The sequence below is a fragment of the Vanessa atalanta genome, chromosome 16 (assembly GCF_905147765.1).
Source record: "Vanessa atalanta chromosome 16, ilVanAtal1.2, whole genome shotgun sequence".
NCBI lineage: Eukaryota > Metazoa > Arthropoda > Insecta > Lepidoptera > Nymphalidae > Vanessa > Vanessa atalanta.
In genome coordinates this window covers 5,333,745-5,360,990 of record NC_061886.1, presented here as the reverse complement: position 1 = coordinate 5,360,990, position 27,246 = coordinate 5,333,745, and the positions used below count along the sequence as shown (strand labels likewise).

The window sequence follows — 27,246 nt, the reverse complement described above, 5'->3', positions numbered from 1 at the left end:
TATTACATTCAATATTAATTGAAATTTCCAATAAAATTGATTAAAAATTTGTTTAATAAGGTTCTTCAATGACATTTAAGTCATAGCGTTTAGTTTTAATATGTTGGTCAAGAACCTACCACCACTACGGAATGTCGGTTTTACTGAGAATCATCAATAAGACCTCGGAAGTATACGTTTAATAATTAGCTTTTGCTAATAGGATAATAGCTATTAAATTCAATCGGTTTCACGGGTAGTTTAAGACCTATCATAAGTCATTTTTAAGCTTTGTTAATCTAATTAAATCATACTAGCTTTACACGTGTAATTTGTATAAAGATTACCGTTTTATAATAAATACGAAGAACGAATTAGCAAATGGGGATAGGCACTAACATGAAACATTGTAAGAATTGTGAGTTGTAAGAAATATTAACCATTCCTTAGATCGCCAATGCGTCACCTACTTTGGGAGCAAAGGTGTTATATACCGTGTATTTGTAGTAACACTAATTTTCCAAACATTGGAAAGAAAAATATTAATAATAAATTATTTGTTCTTAACCACGTTTCAAAGGTCCTTGTAAAAGGGGGTTGGTACTCACCCATAGCATTTACGTATAATGTAAACAATAATTTGATGGTGAGCATAAATTACCAACACGCAAGTGACTATCCTTATGTTAACGTATTTACTTATGTAATGCTTCTAAAAACAATGCAATACAAATTTACTTTATAATTAAATTAATTTATATCACACCAAAATACGAGACAATAATAAAAAAGACCAATCGCTTTTAGATACTTGGGCTGTACCACTTACTTGGGTAGAGGGCATTATAAAAAAAAGTAAGCTGTTAAATTACACGCGAAATGCTCCCAGTTAGCCGTAACAGCATATTTGAAAAAAGAACACTTTAATTTAGATCTCGGAAAAAGATAATATCTAATTAAATATTTAAATTAAGTTGGACAATTGACAACCCTAAGCATGTTTGTCAAGGTATGTTGTTTAAAATGCGATCGCAAGAGATAATACCGAGTAATCGATGATAACATGCTATTTAGATCGCTTTTTCTTAGCATCAGCCTATTTTAGGCATGTTTATTTGACCTTTTAAATTTACATTTCATCTGGAAAATCAATACATATTTCTATCCATATACAGATTAAAACTTGAGTGTAAACACTAGAGTAACATAATTTAATTAACTTGACTTTACGACGTGAGAACGTTTTTATTTATGTTTATTTAAGTTACATTTTAAAATGTAATTAAAGTTATATACATATATTACATCATCAGTACTAACTTCTCAGCTCTGAAAGTTGTATTTTTGTTACCAAAAAATGCCTTATTTGGGGATGCTTACGTTTAACAATAAACTTATATTGCAAATTTCAACTCTTAGACTTTGATCTGAATGTGCGTCAGTCAGGTCTGACAAGCGACTTTATAAATACAAGATTTTTATTGGCGTTAATATAATTCAGTAACATATAACTTATGACAAAATATAAGAACTCATTACTGACTTTTATTGCATCATTGACAGTTGTTCAAACATTCGGTGTTGAAGGAACATTTGTTTAAAAGCCATTCTGAACAAAATATATCTGTCAATACCAGATGATTGTGCTTATAACTTTGTACTTACATAAAATTGATAAATACTTTCTTATTACGAGAATTAAAACGATATCGGCGAACAGTAAAGGAATCAATCATGCCTTTGATCCGTTTGACATTTATACAAATCGGTACGAAATAATTAATATATTTTTTATCAGATAAATACAGTGTCCAAACATAAATACAATAATAGGAATATTGATGGCGCTGTCGACAAAAGTTTTATTGCAACCGGTTTCTATTGAAACGACAAATCAATTTTATTTTCCGGTGATATGGATCTGTGCGGACCTACCCAGTTGTTACTACAATATTGTAGTTATTTTATATTATATATGAATATATATATATATATATATATATATATATATATATATATATATATATATATATATATATATATATATATATATATATATATATATATATATATATATGTATATATATGTATGTATATAGAAATGTCTTATAGCGATGTTTTCTTAGCAAATGTTCGATAAATAAATAAATACATAAATGTAATACAGTCAAGTATATTGATGTTAATAAAAATGATAAGAGTCGGCTCGGGATAACTGTTCAGTTTTGAACGTTGAATTAGCCGTTGCAATTACACGGTAATATAATGTATTAAGTGTTGGTTAGCGGCGCGAGGCGCTTTGACGGTTTAAAGGGAATATAAACATACTCTTGGTGTCAATGTCTACTGGACGACGAACCAAGGTAATGATTTATTATCAGGTGGCATTACACATCGTACCTTCTGCTGATATATATAATATAAAGAATATTCTTCTGTAAATAAGTCAATCTAAAATGAAAGCAATTAAAGTTAAAAACGTTTTTTCCATAAATCGTTTTCGTCGAATACGTCCATTTAAAAAAGTCCTTATATCGTTTTCACAAGGAAATAAAAGAATTATAGAAACATTGCGTTATATAAAGTAAGCAAAAAGCGATTTTAAAGGAAAGGTTAACCTGACCGGTTGATTGATAGTTCTGAATCAGGTGCCAAATGTGGCAGTTATATGGAACTAAAAGACAAATTTAAATCTAACTATTTTAGTAATATTTAAAATACCAAGTTTTGTGAAATCAAAAGTAAAAAAGAATTATTTCAAACGTACATCTGTATTTATAAGTAAAGTGTATTTAAATAATTAAACAAACTACTTCATTTATTTAGTATAACGAACAGTTTTGATTAGACGTTCGTTATTTAATTAGACTTGTTGATAGATGCTAAGAATCAATGAGGAGCTCAGTCGCTTTTATAATAAATTTAATTCATGAAATTTTACGAATAATTTTATGCAGGATGTAAATTGATGAATATTAATTATACACGTTTTTGTCATCTACGAAATCTAAAAATATATTATGTATATATTAAGCCTTTTTTAATTCAAGCAGTGAAGTTATTTATAATTTAATATAATATGTATCACATAAATAGGTATTATTTAAAAATATACCAGGGGCATACGAATAGCATTAATTTCAAAAGCAGACCGGTGTTAAGAATTTCCTTCAAGTAAAGTTCATCAAAATGAAGAAATAATCGTATCCATACATCGCAGTCTTAATTTCGACGAATTAAATAGCGATCATATCAATACACGTGTTTTGGGCGGCTACCAAATAAATCATACAATCATATCGATGCGAAAAAGTAAAAGTAAAGGCAACACGGGTGGTATGACTTTTAATTTAATTGATTTATGCTCTCTTTGGTCCATTTGTGTATGTAACCGGTAATTTGATAAAATGAAAGATATTTACTATGTGACTGCGACGTTCGTTTCGCGGCGTTCTTTATGACATAGGGCGTGGCTTAATGGCTTGAATTATTGTACAATAAGGAGTATTTATTTTGGTTTATATGTCTAGGTTAAATTAACCTTTATTTAGACTCGCAAAATGATCTTGTAATCATTTTATTATAGTGAATGATGACACGTGTATACTTTTTTATTAAGTGTTATTTTTTACTAATTAATATTCATAACACAGCGAAAAACCATACACAGCGAAAAGAAAAGTACAACATTATGTTGATACAACTAAAACTCGGTGTATGAAATTGAATTGATGATAGTATTTCAGAATTTGAATTTGGATAATTTGAAACTTTGAATGAATATACTACATAAATACAATAACTAAATATCTTTGTATAAAATAGGACTTAAGAGCAGTATCTACACGATCATTTGTAATTTTTAAGGTATAAGCTTTATAAAGTATGATGAAAAAAAAAAATAAAATTTTAAAAAAGGAATATGTTCTATTTTTTGAGTTATGAATTAAGAACAGTGATTATGAATAATGAATTATTGTGCTTATTTACATGTATGTAATGAAATAAACTCGTAGATTACGATTTCGACCCATGTAATTATTTATGTTCAAACTGTTCTAGATCTTGTTTATATCATACAAATGTCAGAGGGCAGGGAATGTAAGCCGCATGTAATTGGTCTAGGCAGGTATCCTACATGCTATCGGTCAAGGATTAATGGTTACAGTAATCCATATTTATAAACACATGTAATTTACAGAAATGACTTAATCTGTTAAACATGCTTCGCACATTTAATCCACTTTAATAATTGCACCTTTACTACAATCATTATGATAATTTTTGAATGTTTTTTTTTTAATAAGTACCGTAATCTTTGGTCTATAAATAAAGCATAATACCTGTTTTTTTATATAAGATTTTTAAAAAAAATATGTATTAAGAACCCTCTTATTAGTTTAAATATTGATTTATAGACGCTACTAATAAAATAATAAGCGATAACACAGAACCGATGTAAATCTATTATTTTGTTACCAGACTTTTAATCTTTTTAATACAGAGTACAAATAAAGAAGAAAGAAAAAATTAAGAATAAAAAATTGTTAATTTTTCATTACACATATATGCGTATTGTATTTATACTAACTAACCAATACACTGTCGGCAAGGTATGGTGCGTCTGCAGGCGGTTACGCTACCCTAACATTAAATGTGAACACATTCCCAGATCATGTATAATATATGTACACTTTTTATTATGTATATACACAGAAAAACATTTTTACCTCTGCATGTATTAACTATGAGATTTAAGATACGAAACGACGTGTAAGCGTTGATCTATCACCGGTTCGAATCTGGATTTACCCGAAATAATACAGACTGAGCGTCAATCATGTGAAATCGTTTTGAGACTATGAACAATCGAGGCAGAAACGTCCGTAGATTGATCCCCCCCCCCCCTTTTTTATGAAATGCACTGTAACAGTTAGTTTTATTTAATATAATACTCAAATAAATTAAGGAATATCTTTCAAAATATCCATTTAATAAAGGGAGAGGAGGTCTTAGCCCAGTAGTATATTTGCAGGCTATAAGTATATAATATTAAGATTTTATGTTAATTTACAGTTTATAATATAATAAATCTAAAATTATTGGTTGACTTAATGTGTAATACAAATAAACCTTAAATATAATAGTCTATTTAGAATTTTTATTATAGTTACGAACTAGCTGTGCCCGCGACTTTATTATATACATATAATTCTAAAATAAAAGTACTAAGCCTAAGTTATTACATCAGCTATCTGCCAGTGAAAGTCCCGCCAAAATCGGTCCAGCCGTTCCAGAGATTAGCCGGAACAAAGAGACAGTCAGATAGACAGACAGATAAAAATTAAAAAAAAATGTTATTTAGGTTTATGTACCGTGTATACATACATATGCATTTAGTAAAAAGCGGTTATTTTAATATTACAAAGAGACACTCAAATTTTATTATATGTATGTATTAATTTATTGAATAATACTAAAGAAATTAAATAATACTTAATAAATTCTTCATTAATTTAGTAGTGAATAATTTCACTTAAAATTACCGGGAACATTAACGGTTTAACATCAGTACGTTAGGCGTAAAAAGCCTTCAAACTTGCTTCATAACAAATTTCAGCTCATTCGGTTCAATGGTTTGACTGTAAAAGCAACAGACAGACAGACATTACTTTCTCATTTATAATATTAGTATAGATTATATAATCAAGAAAACCATTGAACTGATTAGGAAAAACAAAAACTAATAACATTTATTACGTCTTGTACGAATGGTATATTTTAAACTCTACTTTTTGACCAAGTAACAATATATGTTTTCTTTGACCTATATGACCTTAAAAAAATGTTCGGAGATTAATCCACATCATAGCTCGAATGCGGGTTGATGGATCAAGTTTAATATATTATCACCAATTCATGGTTTCCATAGATATAGTCTTATCAAAGTTAGTTATTAATGTTTGAAACTTTAGTTGGAGATCTAAAATACCTATAATATAAAAAATATATATATGTTTACATTTGTTCCATATACACAAAGTAATCTTGACCGGTGAAATTGCTTTATGATCAGCCTTAAATGTTTGAAAAACTCTTTACACGTTTATCTCAAAGCCGTTAATACCTTTAGAGTTGGTTCGCATTATTTCGAACCGATTTTGTCGATTTTGGTCGTGCATACTCTAACCGAAAGTCGTCACAAACTATACATTAATACATATATTATTTCAGCAAAGTAGATGAACAAATTCCACCGAATAGTAACTTGTCACCAAAACACCATGCACTGCATACAGTATAAACCACTCCTTACATCGGTAATCCTATGCCAAGAATCATGGCATAATAGCCGGTACGAGTCGTGAGCACATATGTGCCGTATTAGGCATCACGCATGTACATCGGCCAAATCACAGTAGCCAAATGACAAATGAGAGTCCAATGGACGATAAGCATCGACTGACAGACCAATCACATACAGTCTCAGCGGCCTCTGCTCCTTCATTCCACCAAAGAGACCTAAAATGTACTGTTGCGCAGGTCAATGTGCTTACGATTCAGGTTGCTAACTATATCTCTTGTGCATCTTGGTCCTTCAATTCAAAACACAGCAATACATAGTTCTTTGTTTGGCGGTTGAAAAAAATGAGTAACTGGTCTACTCCTGTAGATTCCCTGAACTGTCAACATGCGGCTAATCACGGACTTTTAAAAAATGAAATCGTTCGTATTAAAAACCGTCTCATTCACCCTGCAAACCGAAATGCATTTGCACAAAGCGTCCGATAAATTTGTCGATCCGACGAAACGTGAACCAGCTTTAAGAGCGGTTGTTAAAATATCTGGAGCACATATTCAAATTTATTGTAATGTCACGTTATCAGAGAGAAAATAATTTATATAAAGGTTAAAAGACTGAAGCGGTCAGCGTAAAGAGGATAATCGAATTTATATTGAAAAGTTGAGTTGCATAAACTCGGTTATCTTGGCAGGCATCTCGTTATATACTTCAGTTCTTAATGACGATCTTATCGTGTTAATAATCTTTAAAAAATACTTAGAAATATGTTGCTTAAATTATGAAAATGACTTTATTCATTAAGAGATTTTAACGGTCGATTCGATTGGGATACAATAATTATGCAACGTAATAGTTTGAACAACGAATAAATAAAATTATTGTTTGATTTAATATCACTTATTATGTATTTCCTGTTACCATGTTATTAATCAAATTAATTTAAAAAATATATGCCCTCATCAGTATAAATGTCTATTAAGGAGAAGCTATTACCCCAATGAGATAATCTTTATACATAGTTATTTTATTAGTATATAAACTTGTCAAATATTTTGGAATGAAGTTCTTATACGCGGCTTACAATAGAGTGTATTGACAGAAATTTTCACGTAAGGAAAACGCGTTATGGCTACTTTTTATTGTTATTTATTTATTTATTAAGGGCCATCAGTAGTCACTTACACATGTTATACATAAAAACATATTTATACTTAATATAAAGTGTGGCGACTCTTTAAGACGGCCACAACATGCATTTTAAGGTACAATGTACAAGCATATTTTTTACCAATATAATTTTATAGTACTAAAATACAAGATACACACGGGATTTTTAATAGCAATTTTATTTCTTTTCATTTAATTATTATTCAAACGTTGGTTATTTATTTAATTGTGTCCATTATTTATATGTAACATAAAATAACAAAAGCAACTTCGTTCCAATCAGATGTACCACGAAACATCTTTTTTTTCAGGAAAATTTTAATTTTTATTACATATTTTGGAGCTTTTCTTTTACAAAAACATAAATGAAGACTTTTGAAATGAATATCATCCTTGTTGGTAATTAATTAAGCCCAAAAGGAAAGTTTCGTAGATTTGAGCACCAACAATCAAATAATTGTTGTATCAATAAAAACAATATAACGTCAGCATTTAGCGCGGAGTCAGTAATTGAAACCGCGTGATGTCTAACCGTACGGAGCGGTACGTATCCTATACCATTTCATTTACAACACTTCGACCAATGTGACAAAATTATGACATGTTGAAAAAAATGACCTCAATAAATGAATTTATTTTGTGTGTTGATTCCTTAACATAATAAGAAAAACAAAATGGAAAAGGCCATTCTTAAGGTTTTGTACATATTTATACTTGCAAAAAAAAAGTTTGTACCGTCCGGGTGGGTTGTGTAAACATTTATGAAGTAGTAAACATCACATATTTATTTCTGTTTACATTTTATAAATTTTATTGTAATTATATAGAACCTGTGATTTATTTAATTTATAGAAAGATATATGAAATCTCAAAATGATATTGTAAATGTTAAAAATATTAATTGTAGTCAAATGACTGACTGTTGAAGGTAGATTATAAAAATGGTTGTCATGTAAAAGTAAAATCAATCGATCTCTGAATTTTGCTCAGTAATCATCTAAAATACTGGTTTAGCAAAGTGTTTATAGAAAAAAAGTGTTATAATTCTATTAATGTGAAAACGGTGTTATTGTGAGAATACGAAAATATCAGTATTGAAAGTATCGTGTGTTTGAATAAAATCTAACTGTGTTCGACGAGTGCTAACAAATCAGAAGTGGGATAAGGTGAGTAACAGATGACTACTTACTTGTCCTCGCCTAATTTGAATGAATAGTAATACAAGTAATTTGAGCATTCTGTGCGATGTTGTTACGTTTATTGTAAATTTTTATTTTATTTTTTTTTCTCTTCTCTTTTTATTGGTATTTCTTTTCTTTTGTTATAATTCGCTTGATTATTGCGAAGTATTTCTATTATTGCCACCTTAATGCTATTAACCTAGTAAAATAGTGTAAGTTTCAAGTACCCTCATATACAGCTTACGTTAATAATTTTAGTTTTGTCTGGTTCAAATGATGTGTCGCTATAATTTGATCTTCAGAAAATGGGAAACGACGATACTTCCAAGTCGACCTGGCAACGACGGTCACGTAGCCGAGTGCGGTCGACGCGAAGTCAAGTCAGCCAACGGCGCACCGAGCATCGGGCGCATGACAGCGAACATCGGAGTAGCCGTGGTCCTCGACCAGGCAGTAGCCGGTCGCGTAGCCGCGTTGGTAGCAAATCACCTGGCCGTGCCAACAGCCGTTCTCGCAGTCAGCGGGGAAGCAAATGTGAAGACCGCAGGGTGCGCAGCAGGAAAAGTCGACAGTCACGAAGTCGAACGAGCAGTCGGACCAGGTGCCAGCCAAGGCGACGAAGGCGAAGCAGTGGGTCGAATCCTGACGACTACGGTGAGGCGCCACGACGAAGGAGGCGTGCGTCTTCTTCTCGACAAAGGCGTACACCAGACAGGTCAGCTACTCAAAATATAACGTTAGATAGAAATGAAAATGTTACTTTGACTCAATTAGTGCAGGCTTTACAGCACATAGGCAATACAAATAATAACGAAAGACTACCGACCCAAAATGCGCTCCCAGAATTTGACCCATCCCGTAAAGAACAAACTATAGATATGTGGTTGCACAAAGTAAACGAATGTGCAATTATTTATAACTGGACTGACAAACAGACTCTCCATTATGCACTACCTAAATTAAAAGGGTTAGCTCAAAAATGGTACGAAGGCCTTAGTACTGTAATGTTTAACTGGTCAGAATGGCAAATTAAATTAAAACTAGCTTTCCCTAGCGATGACAATTACGGACAACTGCTTACTACAATGCTTGCTAAACGTGCTAGGTTTAATGACTCCTTAGAGGAATACTACTACGATAAAATAGTTCTTTTAAATCGTTGCGGTATCGAGGGAAAAAGGGCAGTAGATTGTATAGTGTTTGGAATAGATGATCGCGGCGTAAGATTGGGTGCAGAGGCAGCTCGTTTCGAAATACCTGAACAGTTACTTCCCTTCCTCAAAAGTAGTAAGAATAATAATTTTAATAACGATAAAAGACGCGCTCGAAATATTGATACGAGGGTTGATAGAGATATAGTTCGCAAAGAAACTAAAGACCGCGTCGTGACGTGTTACAACTGTTCGCAAGAAGGTCATTATAAATCTCAATGCCCTAAACCAATAATTAAATGTAACAAATGCTTACGTTATGGTCATACTGCTGATAAATGTGAAAATCATAGGACTTCAGTAAATAACGTTAATAAAAGTCTCTCTAATTCCGTTATGCTAGTGACTGGTACAGACTCAGACTGTCAAAAGTACTATAAAAAAGCTATTATTAATGGTATCTCAAAAAATTGCTTCATTGATTTCGGTAGCTCCAAAACCTTAATAAGGTTATCGGATATGGAAAACTTGGGTGTTAATTGGCTAGTTGATGATTCGTTGCCACCCCTGATAGGATTTGGAAACTCTGTAGTTCAGCCGTTAGGAAAATGTTTAACAAATATTGAAATAGACGATGCTAGCGCTTTTGTAGAGTTGATCGTTGTACCCGACATTTTATTACCAGAGCCATTGCTTATAGGCAGAACTTTTACAGAACAACCACATATTAACATAGAAAAGGATAGCGTTTCGTTAAAGATTTTTACAAATGATGAATTTTCAACTGAACAAACGAAATTTAAATTAATTTGTACGTCGGATACAACAATTGACGACCTTACATTGGTTGAATTTACCACTGACCCTCCGTATTCTGGCGATGTTTATATTGAAGGCAGCAATAGGTTTAAGATTGGGCAAGAACATTATCTAGTACAAGGGTTATTTACCGTTAATAATGGTCGAGGTGTCTCTTTAACAAAAGGTATGGGGTCCAAACCGTTCGTAATAACGAAAGGTAGTTTAATAGCTAGGTGTAGTCGAGCTGAACCGTATGTTGCTAAAAATTCCCTTGATATTTGCCGAATAGATGTTCATAACTCCAAAAGCAAAATTATTGCCAGTGACGTATTGTCAGACGGAACACTAACTAGTGACGTCGTCGAATCCTTGTTGATTTTGCTAAATAAGTATAGGAGTTGCTTTGCTTTCTGTTTACAAGAATTAGGTAAAACCGATCTAGTTACCATGTCAATTAAATTAAAAGATGATGAACCAGTAGTGTACAGACCATATAGATTACCTTTGTGCGAAAGAAATCAAGTTCGAGAATTAGTCAAAGAATTGATAGATTGCGATATAGTGAGACCTTCAACTTCATCTTACGCTAGCCCCATTGTTGTAGTTAAAAAGAAAACTGGTGAGGTTAGGCTGTGCATTGACTATAGGGCCCTTAACAGAAAAACTTACAAAGAAAATTATCCCTTACCGCGAATTGATGATCAACTAGACTCATTGGCCGGCTACAACTATTATACGGTCCTTGACTTAGCTTCGGGCTATTACCAGATAGGAATTAAAGAGGAAGATCGTTACAAAACCTCATTCGTCACACCTGACGGACAGTTTGAATTTAATAGGATGCCGTTTGGCTTATCCAATGCCCCATCAAATTTTATGCGTATGATTAACTTAGTCTTGTCTAATGCTAGAGATATTGCGTCAGCATATATGGACGATATAATTATACCCTCTGATACTATAGATGAAGGTTTACAGAAACTAGAAACTGTACTTAAATTATTAAAAGATGCGGGCTTAACTTTAAAATTAAGTAAATGTCATTTTTTCGGTAAGACAGTTGATTACTTAGGGTTTGAACTTAGTAAAGAGGGCATAAAACCAGGATCTAAAAAGGTTGAGGCAGTTAGAGATTTTCCCCAACCACATAATTTGCATACTGTTCGGCAGTTTATCGGATTATGTAGTTTCTTTAGGCGTTTTGTTAAAAACTTTTCTATTATAGCTAAACCTCTCACAAATCTTTTAAAAAAAGATTCTCAATGGGAATGGGGAACCGATCAAAATTTGGCTTTTAATAGACTTAAACAGGAACTACTTCAAAAACCCATATTGATGCCAATATATACACTATATATATAATTATAACCCAACTGCTGATACCGAACTGCACACAGATGCCAGCAAATTAGGTATTGCTGGTATCCTAATGCAGCGCGATAATAATAATCTACTTAGACCCGTTGCCTACTATAGTCGCCAAACAAGTATTGACGAACAGCACATGACCGCTTACGAACTTGAGACGTTGGCCCTTATAGCTTCACTCCAAAAATTTCGCGTATATCTCATTGGTATAAGTTTTAAAGTAATTACTGACTGTAACTCCCTTCGGGCAACATTTCTAAAAAAAGATTTAATACCTCGAGTTGCTAGATGGTGGATAGCTATGCAAGAGTTCGATTTTACTATTGAATACCGTCCGGGTACAACATTAACACATGTAGACGCATTAAGTAGAAACCCACCACCTAATCAAAACACGGTTGACAATTCAGTACTAGTAATCTTGGATGACGATTGGCTTACTACCGTGCAACAAAATGATTCCGAAATACAACGTAAAATAGAAATTTTAAAAGATCCGGAATCCAATAATATAGTCGATGTTCGAAAAAATTATATTTTGCGTAATAATAAACTATTTCGTATTACTGATGAAGGTGATAGGTGGGTGGTTCCGAAAGGTGTACGTTGGCAAATATTAAAACAATGCCACGACGATATCGGACACTTTGCTTTTGATAAAACTCTCGCTAAAGTAAAAGAAACTTACTGGTTTAGTAAAATGCGGCGCTTTGTACGTAAATACGTCGATTCGTGTTTAGAATGTGCTTATGCAAAATATTCTTCTAAAAGAAAACCCCCTCTAAACCCAATTCCAAAAATAGACTCCCCGTTTGCCATGCTGCACATAGATCACGTAGGGCCATTCGTGAAAAGCTCAAAGAGTAACACTCACTTGTTAGTTATTATAGATGCTTATACTAAATTTATAATACTCAAGGCAGTAAAAAGTACCAAAACATCAATAGTAATAGATAAATTGAAAGAATATTTTAGTACTTTTGGCGTACCAAAAAGGTTAGTGTCGGATCGTGGTTCTTCATTTACGAGCAAAAATTTCGAGGAATTCTTACGCGAGTTAAGTATTAGGCACATCCTAAATGCTGTAGCCACGCCAAGAGCAAACGGCCAAGTTGAAAGGTATAACCGCACCCTACTAGACGCCCTTACTGCCATGTGTATTGGTAAAGATGAAAAGAAATGGGATTTAAACGTTTATGATGTGCAGTGGGGATTAAATAATACCCATAATAAAAGTATAGGAACAACACCAGCACAAGCCCTATTTGGTACAACATTAACTGGTTTAACAGAAAATAGAATAAAGTCCTTTTTAGGCGACGATAATAATGTGAGTCTAACGAAATTAAGCGATATACGTGACAAAATTAACGAACATATTGAAAATTATCAACAAAAAACCAAAGAGAGATACGACAAAAACACATTAAAACCTAAAAACTTTAATGTAGGAGATTTAGTAAGCATTGAGAGAGAAGTACAGTCAATGGGACAAAGTCGTAAGCTAGTTCCAAAATTTCAAGGCCCTTATCGTATTGCATCAGTATTAGGTAATGACCGGTACCAAGTAGAAGATACCCCTATCACCCGTAAAGGTGGACGCAAATATAGTTCAGTCATTGCCGTAGATAAAATGAAACCGTGGCTAAGTTTTAATAGATCCGATGATATTGAGTCAAATAGTGAGACAGACCCTGACGAAAATGACTGTGACTAAATGTTTCGTGTGTTGAAATGTTATTTGTCTTGTCTTGTGTGAATCATAATAATTATATCCTAACAGAATAATTAACTGTTGTATTATGAAGGCAGAATTGGCCATTTTTTATGTTGATTTGTAAATCATGCAGAAGCGGCCCTAATTAGAATAAAAATTGTTTACTGCAGAAGCGACCTGTTGCTATTTTTTATACATATAAATTTTTGTAAGTTGTGCAGAAGCGGCCTTAGTCATTATCAATAGTATGCAGTGCAGAAGCGGCCTGTTGCTATTTTTATAAATTTTTGAAAGTTGGGCAGAAGCGGCCCTAGTCATTATCAATAGTATTCAGTGCAGAAGCGGCCTGTTGCTATTTTTTATAAATTTTTGAAAGTTGGGCAGAAGCGGCCCTAGTCATTATCAATAGTATTCAGTGCAGAAGCGGCCTGTTGCTATTTAAGAAGCTATTTATAGTTGGGCAGAAGCGGCCCTAATGATACATAATAGTATTCAGTGCAGAAGCGGCCTGTTGCTATTTAGTTGTAAGTTAGGTACCTGTAGGTATATTGGGCAGAAGCGGCCCGCTAATATTGTATAATAGGCAGATGCGTAATTAAATATTTTCATTAATTAATAATTGAAAACTGTATTGTTTGATTATAGTTGTATGCATGTAATGTATTATTATACTGTATGTAATGTGTTACCATAATTGTTTTGAAAAACACTTATTCTTGTATAGAATCATCAGTAGCTGCCCATATTACACGTGGGCGTGTAATATTAGTCGGATGGCCGAAATGTAAACATTTATGAAGTAGTAAACATCACATATTTATTTCTGTTTACATTTTATAAATTTTATTGTAATTATATAGAACCTGTGATTTATTTAATTTATAGAAAGATATATGAAATCTCAAAATGATATTGTAAATGTTAAAAATATTAATTGTAGTCAAATGACTGACTGTTGAAGGTAGATTATAAAAATGGTTGTCATGTAAAAGTAAAATCAATCGATCTCTGAATTTTGCTCAGTAATCATCTAAAATACTGGTTTAGCAAAGTGTTTATAGAAAAAAAGTGTTATAATTCTATTAATGTGAAAACGGTGTTATTGTGAGAATACGAAAATATCAGTATTGAAAGTATCGTGTGTTTGAATAAAATCTAACTGTGTTCGACGAGTGCTAACAGTTGTTTCATTATATATATTCATGTTCATTGAGATGTTCATATTTTTGGGTTCCGCTTTCAGTGAGAGTGAGGCAGTGTAATTACAGGCGCAAGGGACATAAAGCTTTAGGTCCTGGGCAGTGGTGCCCACTTTACCATCAGGTGGTCCATTAGAGCGTCAGCCATACCGTCAACCCATACGTTTCGAAAGTAAACAAGTACTAACGCTAAGCCTTATTGCCATCTATAAAATCTTGTGTTATTTATTACGGAGATGAAAAGATGACGTTAAAAGCATCAAAGTAGCGTAGTGAAAAAACCTCCCAACCCTCTCCAGACGTAGGCCTTAGACATAATTTACTTTGTTCTTATTTACTATATACAATACCTATGATAATGAATTGATTAGAGGAGTCGGTTCATACATTAACGTTACTTAGAACATTTAAGCCAATCGGCTAAAGTAAACCGAAAATCCAAGAAACATAAATTGTGTTAATTTGTTTATTCACTTTAATAAAATGTATATAATTAACTCACGGCGATTGTAAGTAATAATCTGTATAATATTATGTTAATGTAAGAGACGCTAATAAACTTATACTCACTAATATTATACACAAATAACGCCCAGACCACGATTTTATAATTAAACACAATGTGTTAATAACTGACTTGTAATGACAATTCAGCATGAATAGCAATGTATAATAATTATTTTCAAACCAACTTTGTACTAAACTTTATAAGAAATCTATAAAAATGTTGCCAATGCAAAAAAAAAAATCAGAATAATAAAGACTCATTTGACAGATGTAAATGGTTTCGGTAAACGGTTTTGTTTTGGTATTTTGTGGTGTAAGCGATACTTTGTATTGTTGTGTTTGAAGTTTGATTAAGGCAGTGTGAGACAATTTAACGACTCAGTTTGGGCTGCACATCCACTGTGTTAGAAGTGGCTAACATTTCTTACTGTGACATTTGATGGTGATCTACCATCAAGTTTCATTCGTTCATTCGTTTGTCAATTATTAGAATAAATATCAACAACACTTTTTATTAACCAATTGAAAAGAGTATTTTTTATCTCTGTCTTATTAATTCAGGTTTATATGAAAATGAGTAGAGGAACGCTTTCAGAATAAGTAAGAATGACATTTCTAATTTTAGTACAACGGTTAAATTAAGTTGATAAATCTGCTCATGAAATATAATAATTATTTACATAGTTAAAACTACTTGAACCGAATTCAACAATTTCATACGATATTTAAATATGTAGAATTTATTTTGAGATAATTAAAAGTTTTTGTCAGTTCTAAACTTTCTTAGGTTTACTTTTTTAATCGAAACAAGTCATACAATATCGTTCGTTGACCTTAACACGTAACTAATTATAGTTGGTGCACTGATTTGATATCATTAGTAAAGTTTTTCATATCAATATAGAAATTAATATCACATCACTTACATGTACCAAATAAACGAATCATTTGTTTGACATATTCTTAGAGCATATTCGAATTTTAAAATATTAGATAATTAAATAATAATAAATAAAGTACAAACTCTTTAATTGGTACGCATGACATATGACGATTAAAAGTAAAAGATAAAATACTTATAAGATAATTGGATTTAATATCACACGAAACGAGAGCACAGATTATAACCGAATATGAAATTAATCGAATTCAAAATATTCGTTAACAGGCTTTAATTTGTTCATTAACGAATAAATGTTCTTAAAATTATTCATACCTTAAGAATTTCTTTAACACTTGAACATAAAAACTCCGAACAGTGATATAGAATTCTTTATGCACTCAACACAACACTAATGATACACTTTTCTTTCAGCTTTTATCTTTATCGTACGATGATTTCAATACTCGTTTTTATCGTACAACAGAAGCGGCTTTGTCAGCGGATATATCCCAACACTGGTCAAAGGATCAGCAGAGACGAGTGCTCGTAACGCAGTCGGGTTGACAATAAATTTATATTGAATAGGCGACAAGCGCACCAAGTCATATTTACTAGTTTAAACCACTTGAGACACAGCACGAGTCATGAGCGATAGCGATTATAATTTATAATTTCAAACATTTTCAATATACGTTTTCACAATAATATTTTATTTGGTGTGTGTCTATATCTTCTTAGATCTTTAATAAGAATTTGTTTAAAGTAATAGTAAATTTGTGTTGTCTTCGTTATGTAAAGGACTATATTAACTCCCGTCAAAGTGGAGTCTTGTGTCGTACTTATTTTTCTTTTTTTAATACGTGTAAAGTGAATCATAGTCAGGTGACTGATATGCATGGAATATACTTAGCAGATAAGAAAATTTGAGAGAGATGAGAAAGTATTAGGATCATCGTCTGATATGATTATACGTTTAAAATAAAATGTACCACAGAATCGTTCTTTCAACTCACGTGTATGAAGAAATTTAAAAAGTCACGATAACGACAAAATGCAACAGAGTTTTTACTTTAATGATTCTACTTATCATACCACTTCAATGTAACATTCCGTTTAATAGAATATTCAGAATGTTAGCGGTATGGGATGCTGTCTGGAAATAAAAATAGACAGTCTATTAACACATCGAATAAAAGGAAGATACTGATAAGGCTGGGACTAAACTCCTGTGAAGATCATAAGATAATTAAAAAAATATATTTAAATTTGCATGGAATATAAACCATCTTTATAATACTTAAGTTACAAGCTAGTATTACTAGTTCCTTCCCATCCAACCGTAACTAGATATAAACAGAAGTTATCATTGAGGAAATTGAAATGATCAATTGCAATGATTTATTTTTACTTAACTTGGACCAGGTTGTGTCACATGGGCCACTACGGAATCTCTCGAGTAACCCGTACGTATCAATGTGTTTGCGCAAGCGAGGCCGCACTAATACATTTTGTGACTGCCGGTATCGCACATAAAAAGGTCGGCCCTAAAGACCGTCAGTGAAGCGTGACTCCTTTCGACTTTTGCATTGTAATAATCAAAAAATTCAGTTCAATTCCTGCATAAAAAGCATTAATATTTCTATTGTGCTATATTACCACGTCTAGTGACTTTAAATGGTTAAAATTTTAATAAAATAGATAACTAATACCTTATTATAATGGAAGGTTATGAACAGTTATTTCAAAACATAGTGCACGCTTTTATTTCAGCCATCTAGCGTCGAGTAGCCGAACTACGATGCGTTCTTTAGAATCGGTTGTTTTAAAATTTGTATAGATGGCATTGTTCCGGTGCAATATATATAGGTTATAAATGTATACTTTTCAAATATAGTCTATATCATTAAGTACATAATTACTGATCATTAGCCTAAAACATTAAATGAATATATTGTACAAAGTAACATTCAAACTATCAAGTAACTAAAATATTTAAATATAATTTCTTACAAGTTATAGATGTACATATAATATTTTCTAAGCTATTATTTTAATGTCACGATAAATAATCTTTTGAAGTTTAAGCGGCTATTTTTAGATATCAATTAATAGACGTTAATTATGATTTTAATTAGACGCAATAAAGTCGTAAGATTAATCGCGGTTTATAGTTCTGCAAGTGTATTCATACACATTAGATGCACATAAGTGTTATACCTTTTCTGTTTTCCTAATGGAGTCATATTTGTACATCTAACATACGATTGGAATAGTGAAGGAAACTAAGGAAACACGAAAATACCTATTATATTTTAATTAGTAAGTCTATTATAAAACATTATTAACAGTGGTAGTTCATTATATTCTAAAGAAGAAATTAATTATATAGGAATATTTATATCTGAATACTAACCATTGCAGATTGCCTAAATCAATATTTACCGATCCGTTACATTTAGAAATCTTAACCTATATGTATATAAGACCTATTTATCATTTCTGTAGCCATGAAAAAACCATCTAAACACATGTAACAAGTACCTTTCTGTTCAGGGAATTCTCGCCTCTCATTACAATAGAATCTGGTCCGCGTAACAATGTATAATTAATGTACAGATTTATATTCAATTTATACATAAATAGTTTATCTTTCCGTGTATATTTTTAGCTCGGAGAGATAAGAGAAACGATCTCGTATCACAATTCGTTATATATCACAAAATATTGATTTCAAAATAATTAAAGCTATTCATTTTGAATAAGAGAACTAAGAACTAAGCAGTTAGAGGCTTTTAATAAATCGCCTATGCAGCCCTATGTGTCCTGATGCATCACACTGGGTTACCCTGTGTTGGTTACAAGCAACTCCACAACTAATGCATATTTTGAATAAGACATATCATGCGAATGTAATCCTTATTGACTTTAGATTAAGGATAATAATAGCTCGTATAGAATATACACAAATATGAAAAATCGTTTAGAACGTTGGCTCAGAAGGCTTAACACCTAATTGTTGTTAATACTGTCGTATTACCGGTTTTGGTGTTAATTTTTTAATGAATAATATAATTTTTACAGTAAAAAATATATCTGATTAACGACTACCTGTACATATAAAACGATCAACTTGTATATTTTAAGGACTTACTTTACAACGTCAAACACAAGTTTTGCAATAAATGTAAAATTAATAGTATCTGTATTTTCAAAAGTTTAAAGAAATAAGATGAAGATAAATATTAAATAGTTGAAAAATATAAGCAGATCAAGATAATCCTACAATCGAAAACCTGTCGTTTGGCGTTTATAAAAAAAAAAAAACATTTAATTACGATACTCGTTCTGCGAGCGTTTTTAGAGACTTGCGGTCGTAGGTTTTAAAAAAGTAGCCTATGAACTTTCTGGGGGTTCAAAGCTTGCTTTTAACCAAATTTTATCATACTTGGTTGAGTGGTCTAGGCGTGAAAGCGTAACAGACATACATAGTTACTTTCGCGTCTCCATTAGTATCTGACGCAGGAGCCAGTCCGGCCCAGTAATTAGAAAACGTGAGTCTTAACCGAAGATGGTGGGTACAAACACAGGTCACTACTGAATATTCATGAGCTTAATTGGATTGATGAGTGTCACATGTGTATCATGGTGGAATGCGCTTCAAGCCTTTTTAGCAAAAGCAGATAAGAAGCAAATAAAATAACGCCTTATAATAAGCAAATAAAATTTTCGCATCTAAAATAAAATTAAAAATACGAATTATATAAAGTTCGAAGAAGACGATACCTAAAGTCCTTCAAAAGAAGGCAAAAATAGGTTACGATGTACCCAATCGATCGTATGTATATAACAAACCACAGCTATACATAGAATATATAATATGAGAATGTAGACCACACAAGACTACTGTTACAAATTTTAAATTAAATTGTAATTCTATTTCAGATCGAACAGCGAGATTCTGTAAAAATCACTTCGCATCATACTCGTAAAATTTTGCCAACAGATTTATGATGATAAGCCATTTTCATAAGTGGATTTCATACATTATATAATTATTTATTATAGTCAATGTCGCAGATCACATTCTGATATTTCACGTTCATGTTCTGCGGTTAGTTTCGAGTTCCTTATTACAGAATATATGTACGGTTGACTTTTTAATTCTAATCATGAGAAAAAGGTAGCAATCATTCAGCCATAATGTAGTAGACGACGTTAAATCAAGCAAGATTTTTAATTATAATATACCGAAAATAAGGTAAAGGTGATTTATTTAATTTTCTAAATCAAAATATATTTTATTTAAGAGAGAGAGAGAGAGAGGAGACGTTACTAAAATAGTGATGAGCTGGAACGTAGAGGGCGACCTAAGAAAACATGGATGGAGTGCGTGAGAAGGGATATAAGAGAGATGTTTGTGAATGATTAGATAATAGAGGACAATGAAAAGACCCCAAATAGATTGGAACACGGGCAGGGAAAAGAAGAAGTATTTTCCCTACTCTAAAATTTACTCAAGTCTTAAAGGCAGTTAATTTCTTCTATCGAGTAAATAAAATTGCTAGGTTTGTCAATAAATTAATAGGTAATTTATTTAAGCCAGATTTAAGCCAATTTATTAACACAAACGCTATTTATCAGTTTAATTAAAACTACCATTAGTACACGTCTCGCAAAAATCCATTTGAATTAACGTACATTAACGATTTCAAATTGACGATATGTTATTCCAATAAATCAAGTTCATTTATTAAAAAAAAAAAAAGCCGAATCAGACCGCTTTGGTATCGAGTCTCACTATAGATGAAATGCTTGGACATAGAGAGCACAGAGTATCCAAACACGATTGGTCGAACCGGTTTTATGAGAGTAATACCTACTTGGTTCTCTTGTTGATAACGTATTATTATTCAATGCGTATAGTGATTTATTATATTGGATTATAAGACAACCCTTTAAATAGATTATAAAAATTATCGATTAATATTTATAAATTATGATTATTGATATATTTTCTTTTAAATGTTATTATTTAATTTACGTTCTAATATAATATGTGTGACATTTACTTTATTTATAATTTTATTATTAATGATGACGATAAAGTGACTCCTTAAATACCTAGTTCTGTTTTTTTTTGTCTGTATGCGATAACCTGTTTTAGTAGAATATTTAATGAATAACCGTTTAATTTATTATTGTAAAATTAATGTATTCAACTGCAGCATTTATAACAATTTATTTATTTAGGACAACAAACGTCCTAAATAAATTGTAATAAATGTTCTATTATAAATAGTTGAGGATTTTCAAATTAAATGTTTTATGACTGTTTTAAGAATAAACTAATGGTACTTACATGTTAATTTATTTAAACTTCCATGTTTAATTTACATTTCTTTGTAGTGTGGCGCCAGTATTGTACATAACATATCAAGGTATTCTATTGGACACGACGATGTCATTCCACTAAAGACGAATCAGATTACCCACGAACTTATTCCGGTAGAGATATTTAATTTGGCGCTTGCTCGTGATATATTAGCATCTGAATTTAACAAGCAATTTGTAGACTTTAATTAGGTTGATTCAAATTATAAAGAGGACACATTCAGCTAAACAATCAAGATATTTTAGAATGTCTACGTCACGCCAGTATCCGTCGGCCGTAAAAGCTTGAATTTTATAAGTAATACCGAGTTTTACGGGCAAAAAATCTGTAAATGTTTCTTTATACACGAAATTTATGCGCACTTCTCGATGAATTCAAACATAAAAATGCTAAAAATATAGCTTTAACTCTCTTGTTGTTCGCTGTTGAATATATTCCATATGTCAAGAAGGTTAATTACGAAATAAAAAATCGTCAAAGTTTTGCGTTTATTTGTTTTCTTGCATTGTTTCAAGACTTTTTGAAAATGGTCCACGGTTGGACAATGGCCTTTCCTCTTAAATATAAGTTCAATAGAGCACATTTGTCTGAATTCCATCCGATACATACGGTTTTTGATATTTTAGCACTAAGAATATTGTAGCTTTCTACCGGTGATTTTTTTTTCTTAAATTGCATCATCGCTTATATACAAATAAACATCATTTAAACATACTTTATAATAGTAAACTATTTAATATGCTCATATCATGGTTGCTTTAAATTTATACACTTCCCATCTACCAATTTGATTTACCCTCCTCTCCGTACAGATTCGCTCGAAGATACCTGATTATTGGGATAACACCGCTTTTGTACACGTTTTTTCTAAGTTAATTATACTCCTTGCATGATTTTTTAGTGTGCACTAACATGATCAAATTAAGTACATACAAACTCAGTGGAACATCTCAGCTCAACATAGTTAATACGTCCAATTTAGTATTCATTTAAATGATTATGTCTGTTTTTAACTTAATTTTAATAAATGTAAATGTCGTCGTTAAATTTATATTATTTATTGTCTAGTTCTAACAGGAAAATGTTGGGAGGAAGCTATTATTTTAATAGTATTACCTAATATGCGTCTCCTGTATCAATAAATCATATTTTAAATTGTCGTTTCTTGTGTTTGTAAAAAATATTTTTAAAATTGCATTTTTATTTCGGTATATATTATAATGACTAATTACGATATTCTAAAATAAAAAAATACTCCATGTATAAAATACTTCATTCTTCATTTATAAATTATAACACACCATCGGTATATCAACATACAAAATAAACAATAAAGCGTTTACAAAAACCAATACTAACATTATAAATGCGAATGTTATTTTGTCCGTCTGTTACCTTATCGACCAAACCAATGAACTTACAGATTAAACGGGTAAAAAATCGTTACCATAACTGACAGAATCAAGGGACACCCCTAGTAAAATAAACAGTAAAAAAAAATTGCACTCAGCTTATACCAAAAACAAAATATAAAGAAAATAATTTAAACATTGCTGCATCATTACATAGTATAAAACAAAGTCGCTTACTGCTGTCTGTTCGTTTGTATGCTTACATCTTTAAAATTACACAACGGATTTTGTTTTCTTTAATAGATAGATTGATTAAGAAGAAGATTTATATGTATAATACATGCACAATATAGCAGAGAAACGCTGATTATTTTAGAGATTTCTAAAGTGATGTCGTAAATAAACACATTTTTTGCGCTTACATTGCAAACGCTGGCTGAACCCTACGAGATAGATCAAAATAATGTACTACAGTATTGTACACCTTAAAAAGGTCTTTGAAAAGTCTGCGGTTATATATGTCTATCTCTTAGATATAACCCACAATAACCATTTTTTACCCTTTACTTTTACGAGAAATAATGGATTATTTTCAAAGTGATTTTAAGGAATATAGCATTAATCCTTATCCAATTAAGTACCTTAAATACATTGTGCATTTAATATAGATCAATATGGCTCTTTACACCATGTAATTTAAATGAATATGTCACAGATATAAAACGCAGGGTTTGTATTTTCTAATGACTGAAAAACTGTGAACTTTGTCAGACATTCTGTAGTGTATTTAATACCAGTATTGCACCCGTGCGAAGACGGGGCGGGTCGCTAGTGTCTAATATAAGTGATCAAACATTTATAGTCGTAAAATTCCGATACATCGTGCGTCGATGAATTCGTGTACAGTACAGCGATGGGTTGCATAAAGTACATACGACGTGTGACGTTAATGTTATTGTTGGTGATCTATTTCTGGACACAATATCTCTCGACCCGTGAACATATGGCCTGAACTTGTGACACAAATGCCGGTTGCCACGCTAATGACATTTTCGTGGCCGGCTCGTGTATTGTAAGCCATATGTAGTTATATCGCATAGAATTCAACATTTATTTATTCGGAATACCATTTGTGCAATTAGAAATGCTACAAAGTGCGTTGAAAATAGGCTATATAAATATATGCATAGTATCATGAGTGTATATCAGTTTCCGATCATTTTCGTCCTTGTGTGTGGAGGGGGGTGTCCGTTAAGTATTTTTTTCTGTACCTCTGACAATATATCTGTAAAATTTAATTAGTACCGTTGAGTATTAAGATTTGAAAGCTAAACAATAAAGTAAACACTCACTTTTATAGTTTTTTACATTGTTACAAGGGAATAAACGTTGTCACAACATCGTGTAAAGTATATCAGTTTTAAGACGCCGAAGTCAATATGGACGAAAACTGGACAAAATGTATCTAATTAATGCGTAACAATTGCGATATGGGAAAAGCAATAATAACTTTGACTATGTGGTTAGGCTTTGTGCAAATATGGGTAAGTACGATCCACTCATCAGCAAATTTTTCCGCTACCCAGCAATACTTGGTATTGTTGTGTTAAAGGATGAGTGAGCCAGTATAACTACAGGCACAAGAAACATGACATCTTAGTTCTCAAGGTTAATAGCGCATTGGCGATGTGAGGAATGGTTAATATTTCTAAGGCAGTGGTGACCACTACTACTATCAGGTGGCCTATTTGTTCGTTCACATATCATTTTTTATTTTTTTTTCAAAGTCCTTGATATCGAAACCCAAGCTTAAGAATATTATTTTTTACAAAACCAGAATACGAGACGACATTCGAATGAAGTCAAAAGGTGAATTTATAATTTCAAAACGACTATACATTAACCTATATTTGAGTCTAAATTTAAATTTGAGAGATAGCATAAAATTAAAATCGTTGGCACAATAACGCGGGAATCAGCCACGACTTATTTTGAATACATATTAAATTCTATTTAAATAGAAGAAACTGGAATTATTGCAAAAGTCGTAAATTCTAATTAATTACACACTTATAGGCGGGTGTATAGTTAAAAACGGACTTCTCTGTCTGCCATCTATAAATTTATATTAGAAAGAAGAGGACAGCATGTTAAAACTAATCATCTAAACGGCAAATGTACGTAAAGCCGATTATGTATGAAAGGAATTAATATTTTTTATAAGGCTGTCATATCGAAGAGTCGAAAATTAGAGGGACACGAAAACTCAAACATTACTTACTGCATTATTTTACATAAGATTATTCTACTAATATTATCAGGAATAAATACGCTTCTAATTTGAACGTCAAAGTCATAATCTTTTTTATATATAGAAATATTGGACTTGTTTATTAATTCCTCAGACTCGAGAGTGACCTTACAGAAACTTAGCGGGTTATGTATTTTTTCATTTTGTTTTCAATTAATACATTTATTTATAGCATCTTCGGTATAACACAATTTGCAACTATTGAAGAACGGGTAGTCGTAACACAGGTTTCCTGATACGACTACGCGCGGCTTTCCTTTAGCTTAGGTGAGTTTCTAGAAATTAAAATAAGAAATTGTTATTATAATAATCTTTTGGCTAACAATTATTGGTTACATTTCGAGATCTTATATATTAATTCAAAAAAACATTCAATTCGAATATCGAAAAAGTATAATAAAATATACATGTTATGAATTTATAATATTATATTGTGAAGTAAACTCATTGACAACTATCTTTGCGTTAAGTGAGTTCGATTTCCGAAATGACACTAAAAATTTAGCTATATTCGATTTACGATTAACTCAACTAGATATGTATGTACTTGAAAAAATTACAAAATACGTAGAACAAACGGCTTCCTTATCGTTTATTACACGGATAATCTCATGTTAAATGGTCAATAAAAATAAGTCACAACTCGATTTATTTAATACTTTTATTTAATATTATAATAGAGAAGAAAGCTATCAAAGGTTCTGGAGATGAATTGTAATCCATGACAACGTACATTGTAAACCCGCTGCATAGCCTAGGTCATATAATCCTCTGTACCTAGTTACTGAACTTAACTGCGTAATATTAGTACAGAGACGGAAGGATAAAATCAACGAATGACTTAATTCAGCAGCTGCTTTAAGATCGCTAGTTATAAATATTATGAAAATATTATGTGTATACAAATTCACAGTATTTACTCTTTACTAAACTTACTAAACTTCGTTGTTGTCCACAATTTCGCTCGTGTTAAGTATAAAAAGTAGCTTATGTACTTTATTTTGGTTCAAGATTGAATAGCAAATTCATTTATGTCGCTTTGAATTGATTTTGTTTGTATGGACACGACGGTGTTAACTAAAAAAAAATATAAGTACTCATAACAATATCTATAAAAATATTCTACCCAAATCAATTGTGGATGATCAGTATTTTTAAACCAGGTTACGCCCTATGATTAGCATTTATATTGCATCTAAAAGATTACTCGACTTGGATACTTATATAATATATAATCCTCACATAAATTTGATTTTCGAACGCAAATAGATTTAATCAAATTAAACTGGAATTGAACTGAGATTATCGAGTTAAACATACCGACTGTATATCTATACAATATAAATATACATTTCAATAGTCGTGTGGAGTATTATACGAACAAGGCAAATTGTTCTCGAGTCGAAATGTCATTGTATGCGTTCAACTGCATATATTTAAATGGTTACATATGACTAACCGAATCTAAAAATAGACACTAGGGATGGTCAATGTGATAACTGGTTCAACACTCAACTGGTTATATTTATATACCATCGTCTAAATATAGACGAGGATGGAAATAACATCCAGAGATTGTTCACACGTCTATACTTATCTGTTTCGAGTTTATTTTAAAATTTTATGATTATACATTTTTATAAAATTTAAAAAAAAAACCTATAAATAGTAGTAATTCAATGATAATATTGCAGTTTTTTGGCCAAGTAATGGTTTAAAATAATAAAATTATGTAATTTTTCCCCAGCTCTGTTAAGGATCACGCTACTCAAATGTATACATTATATTTTTGATAACAGACTTCTACTCCGTTGATCGATGTCTGTGAATGTTTATGTCAAAAATAAATTGTACCGAAACATACATTTTACATACTCTGCAGACATTATGAATAATTACCTAATTTAATCATTTCAATAGTTATCAAACTTTAG

At 31.5% G+C, this 27,246-nt stretch overlaps 1 protein-coding gene across 2 annotated transcripts in view; it reads right to left on the bottom strand.

The window, feature by feature from the left end:
* The window catches only part of LOC125070069 (cGMP-dependent protein kinase, isozyme 2 forms cD4/T1/T3A/T3B), a 148,950-nt gene that overhangs the window by 105,626 nt on the left and 16,078 nt on the right, over positions 1 to 27,246 (bottom strand). The window contains exon 1 of one of the 2 annotated variants that reach the window (XM_047679752.1): positions 16,591 to 16,794. The exons of the other annotated variant lie outside the window; for it this stretch is intronic. The gene's annotated coding sequence lies outside the window, so the exon portion shown is untranslated. Of the gene's footprint in view, positions 1 to 16,590; positions 16,795 to 27,246 lie in introns of those variants that run through there. 2 annotated transcript variants of the gene reach the window in all.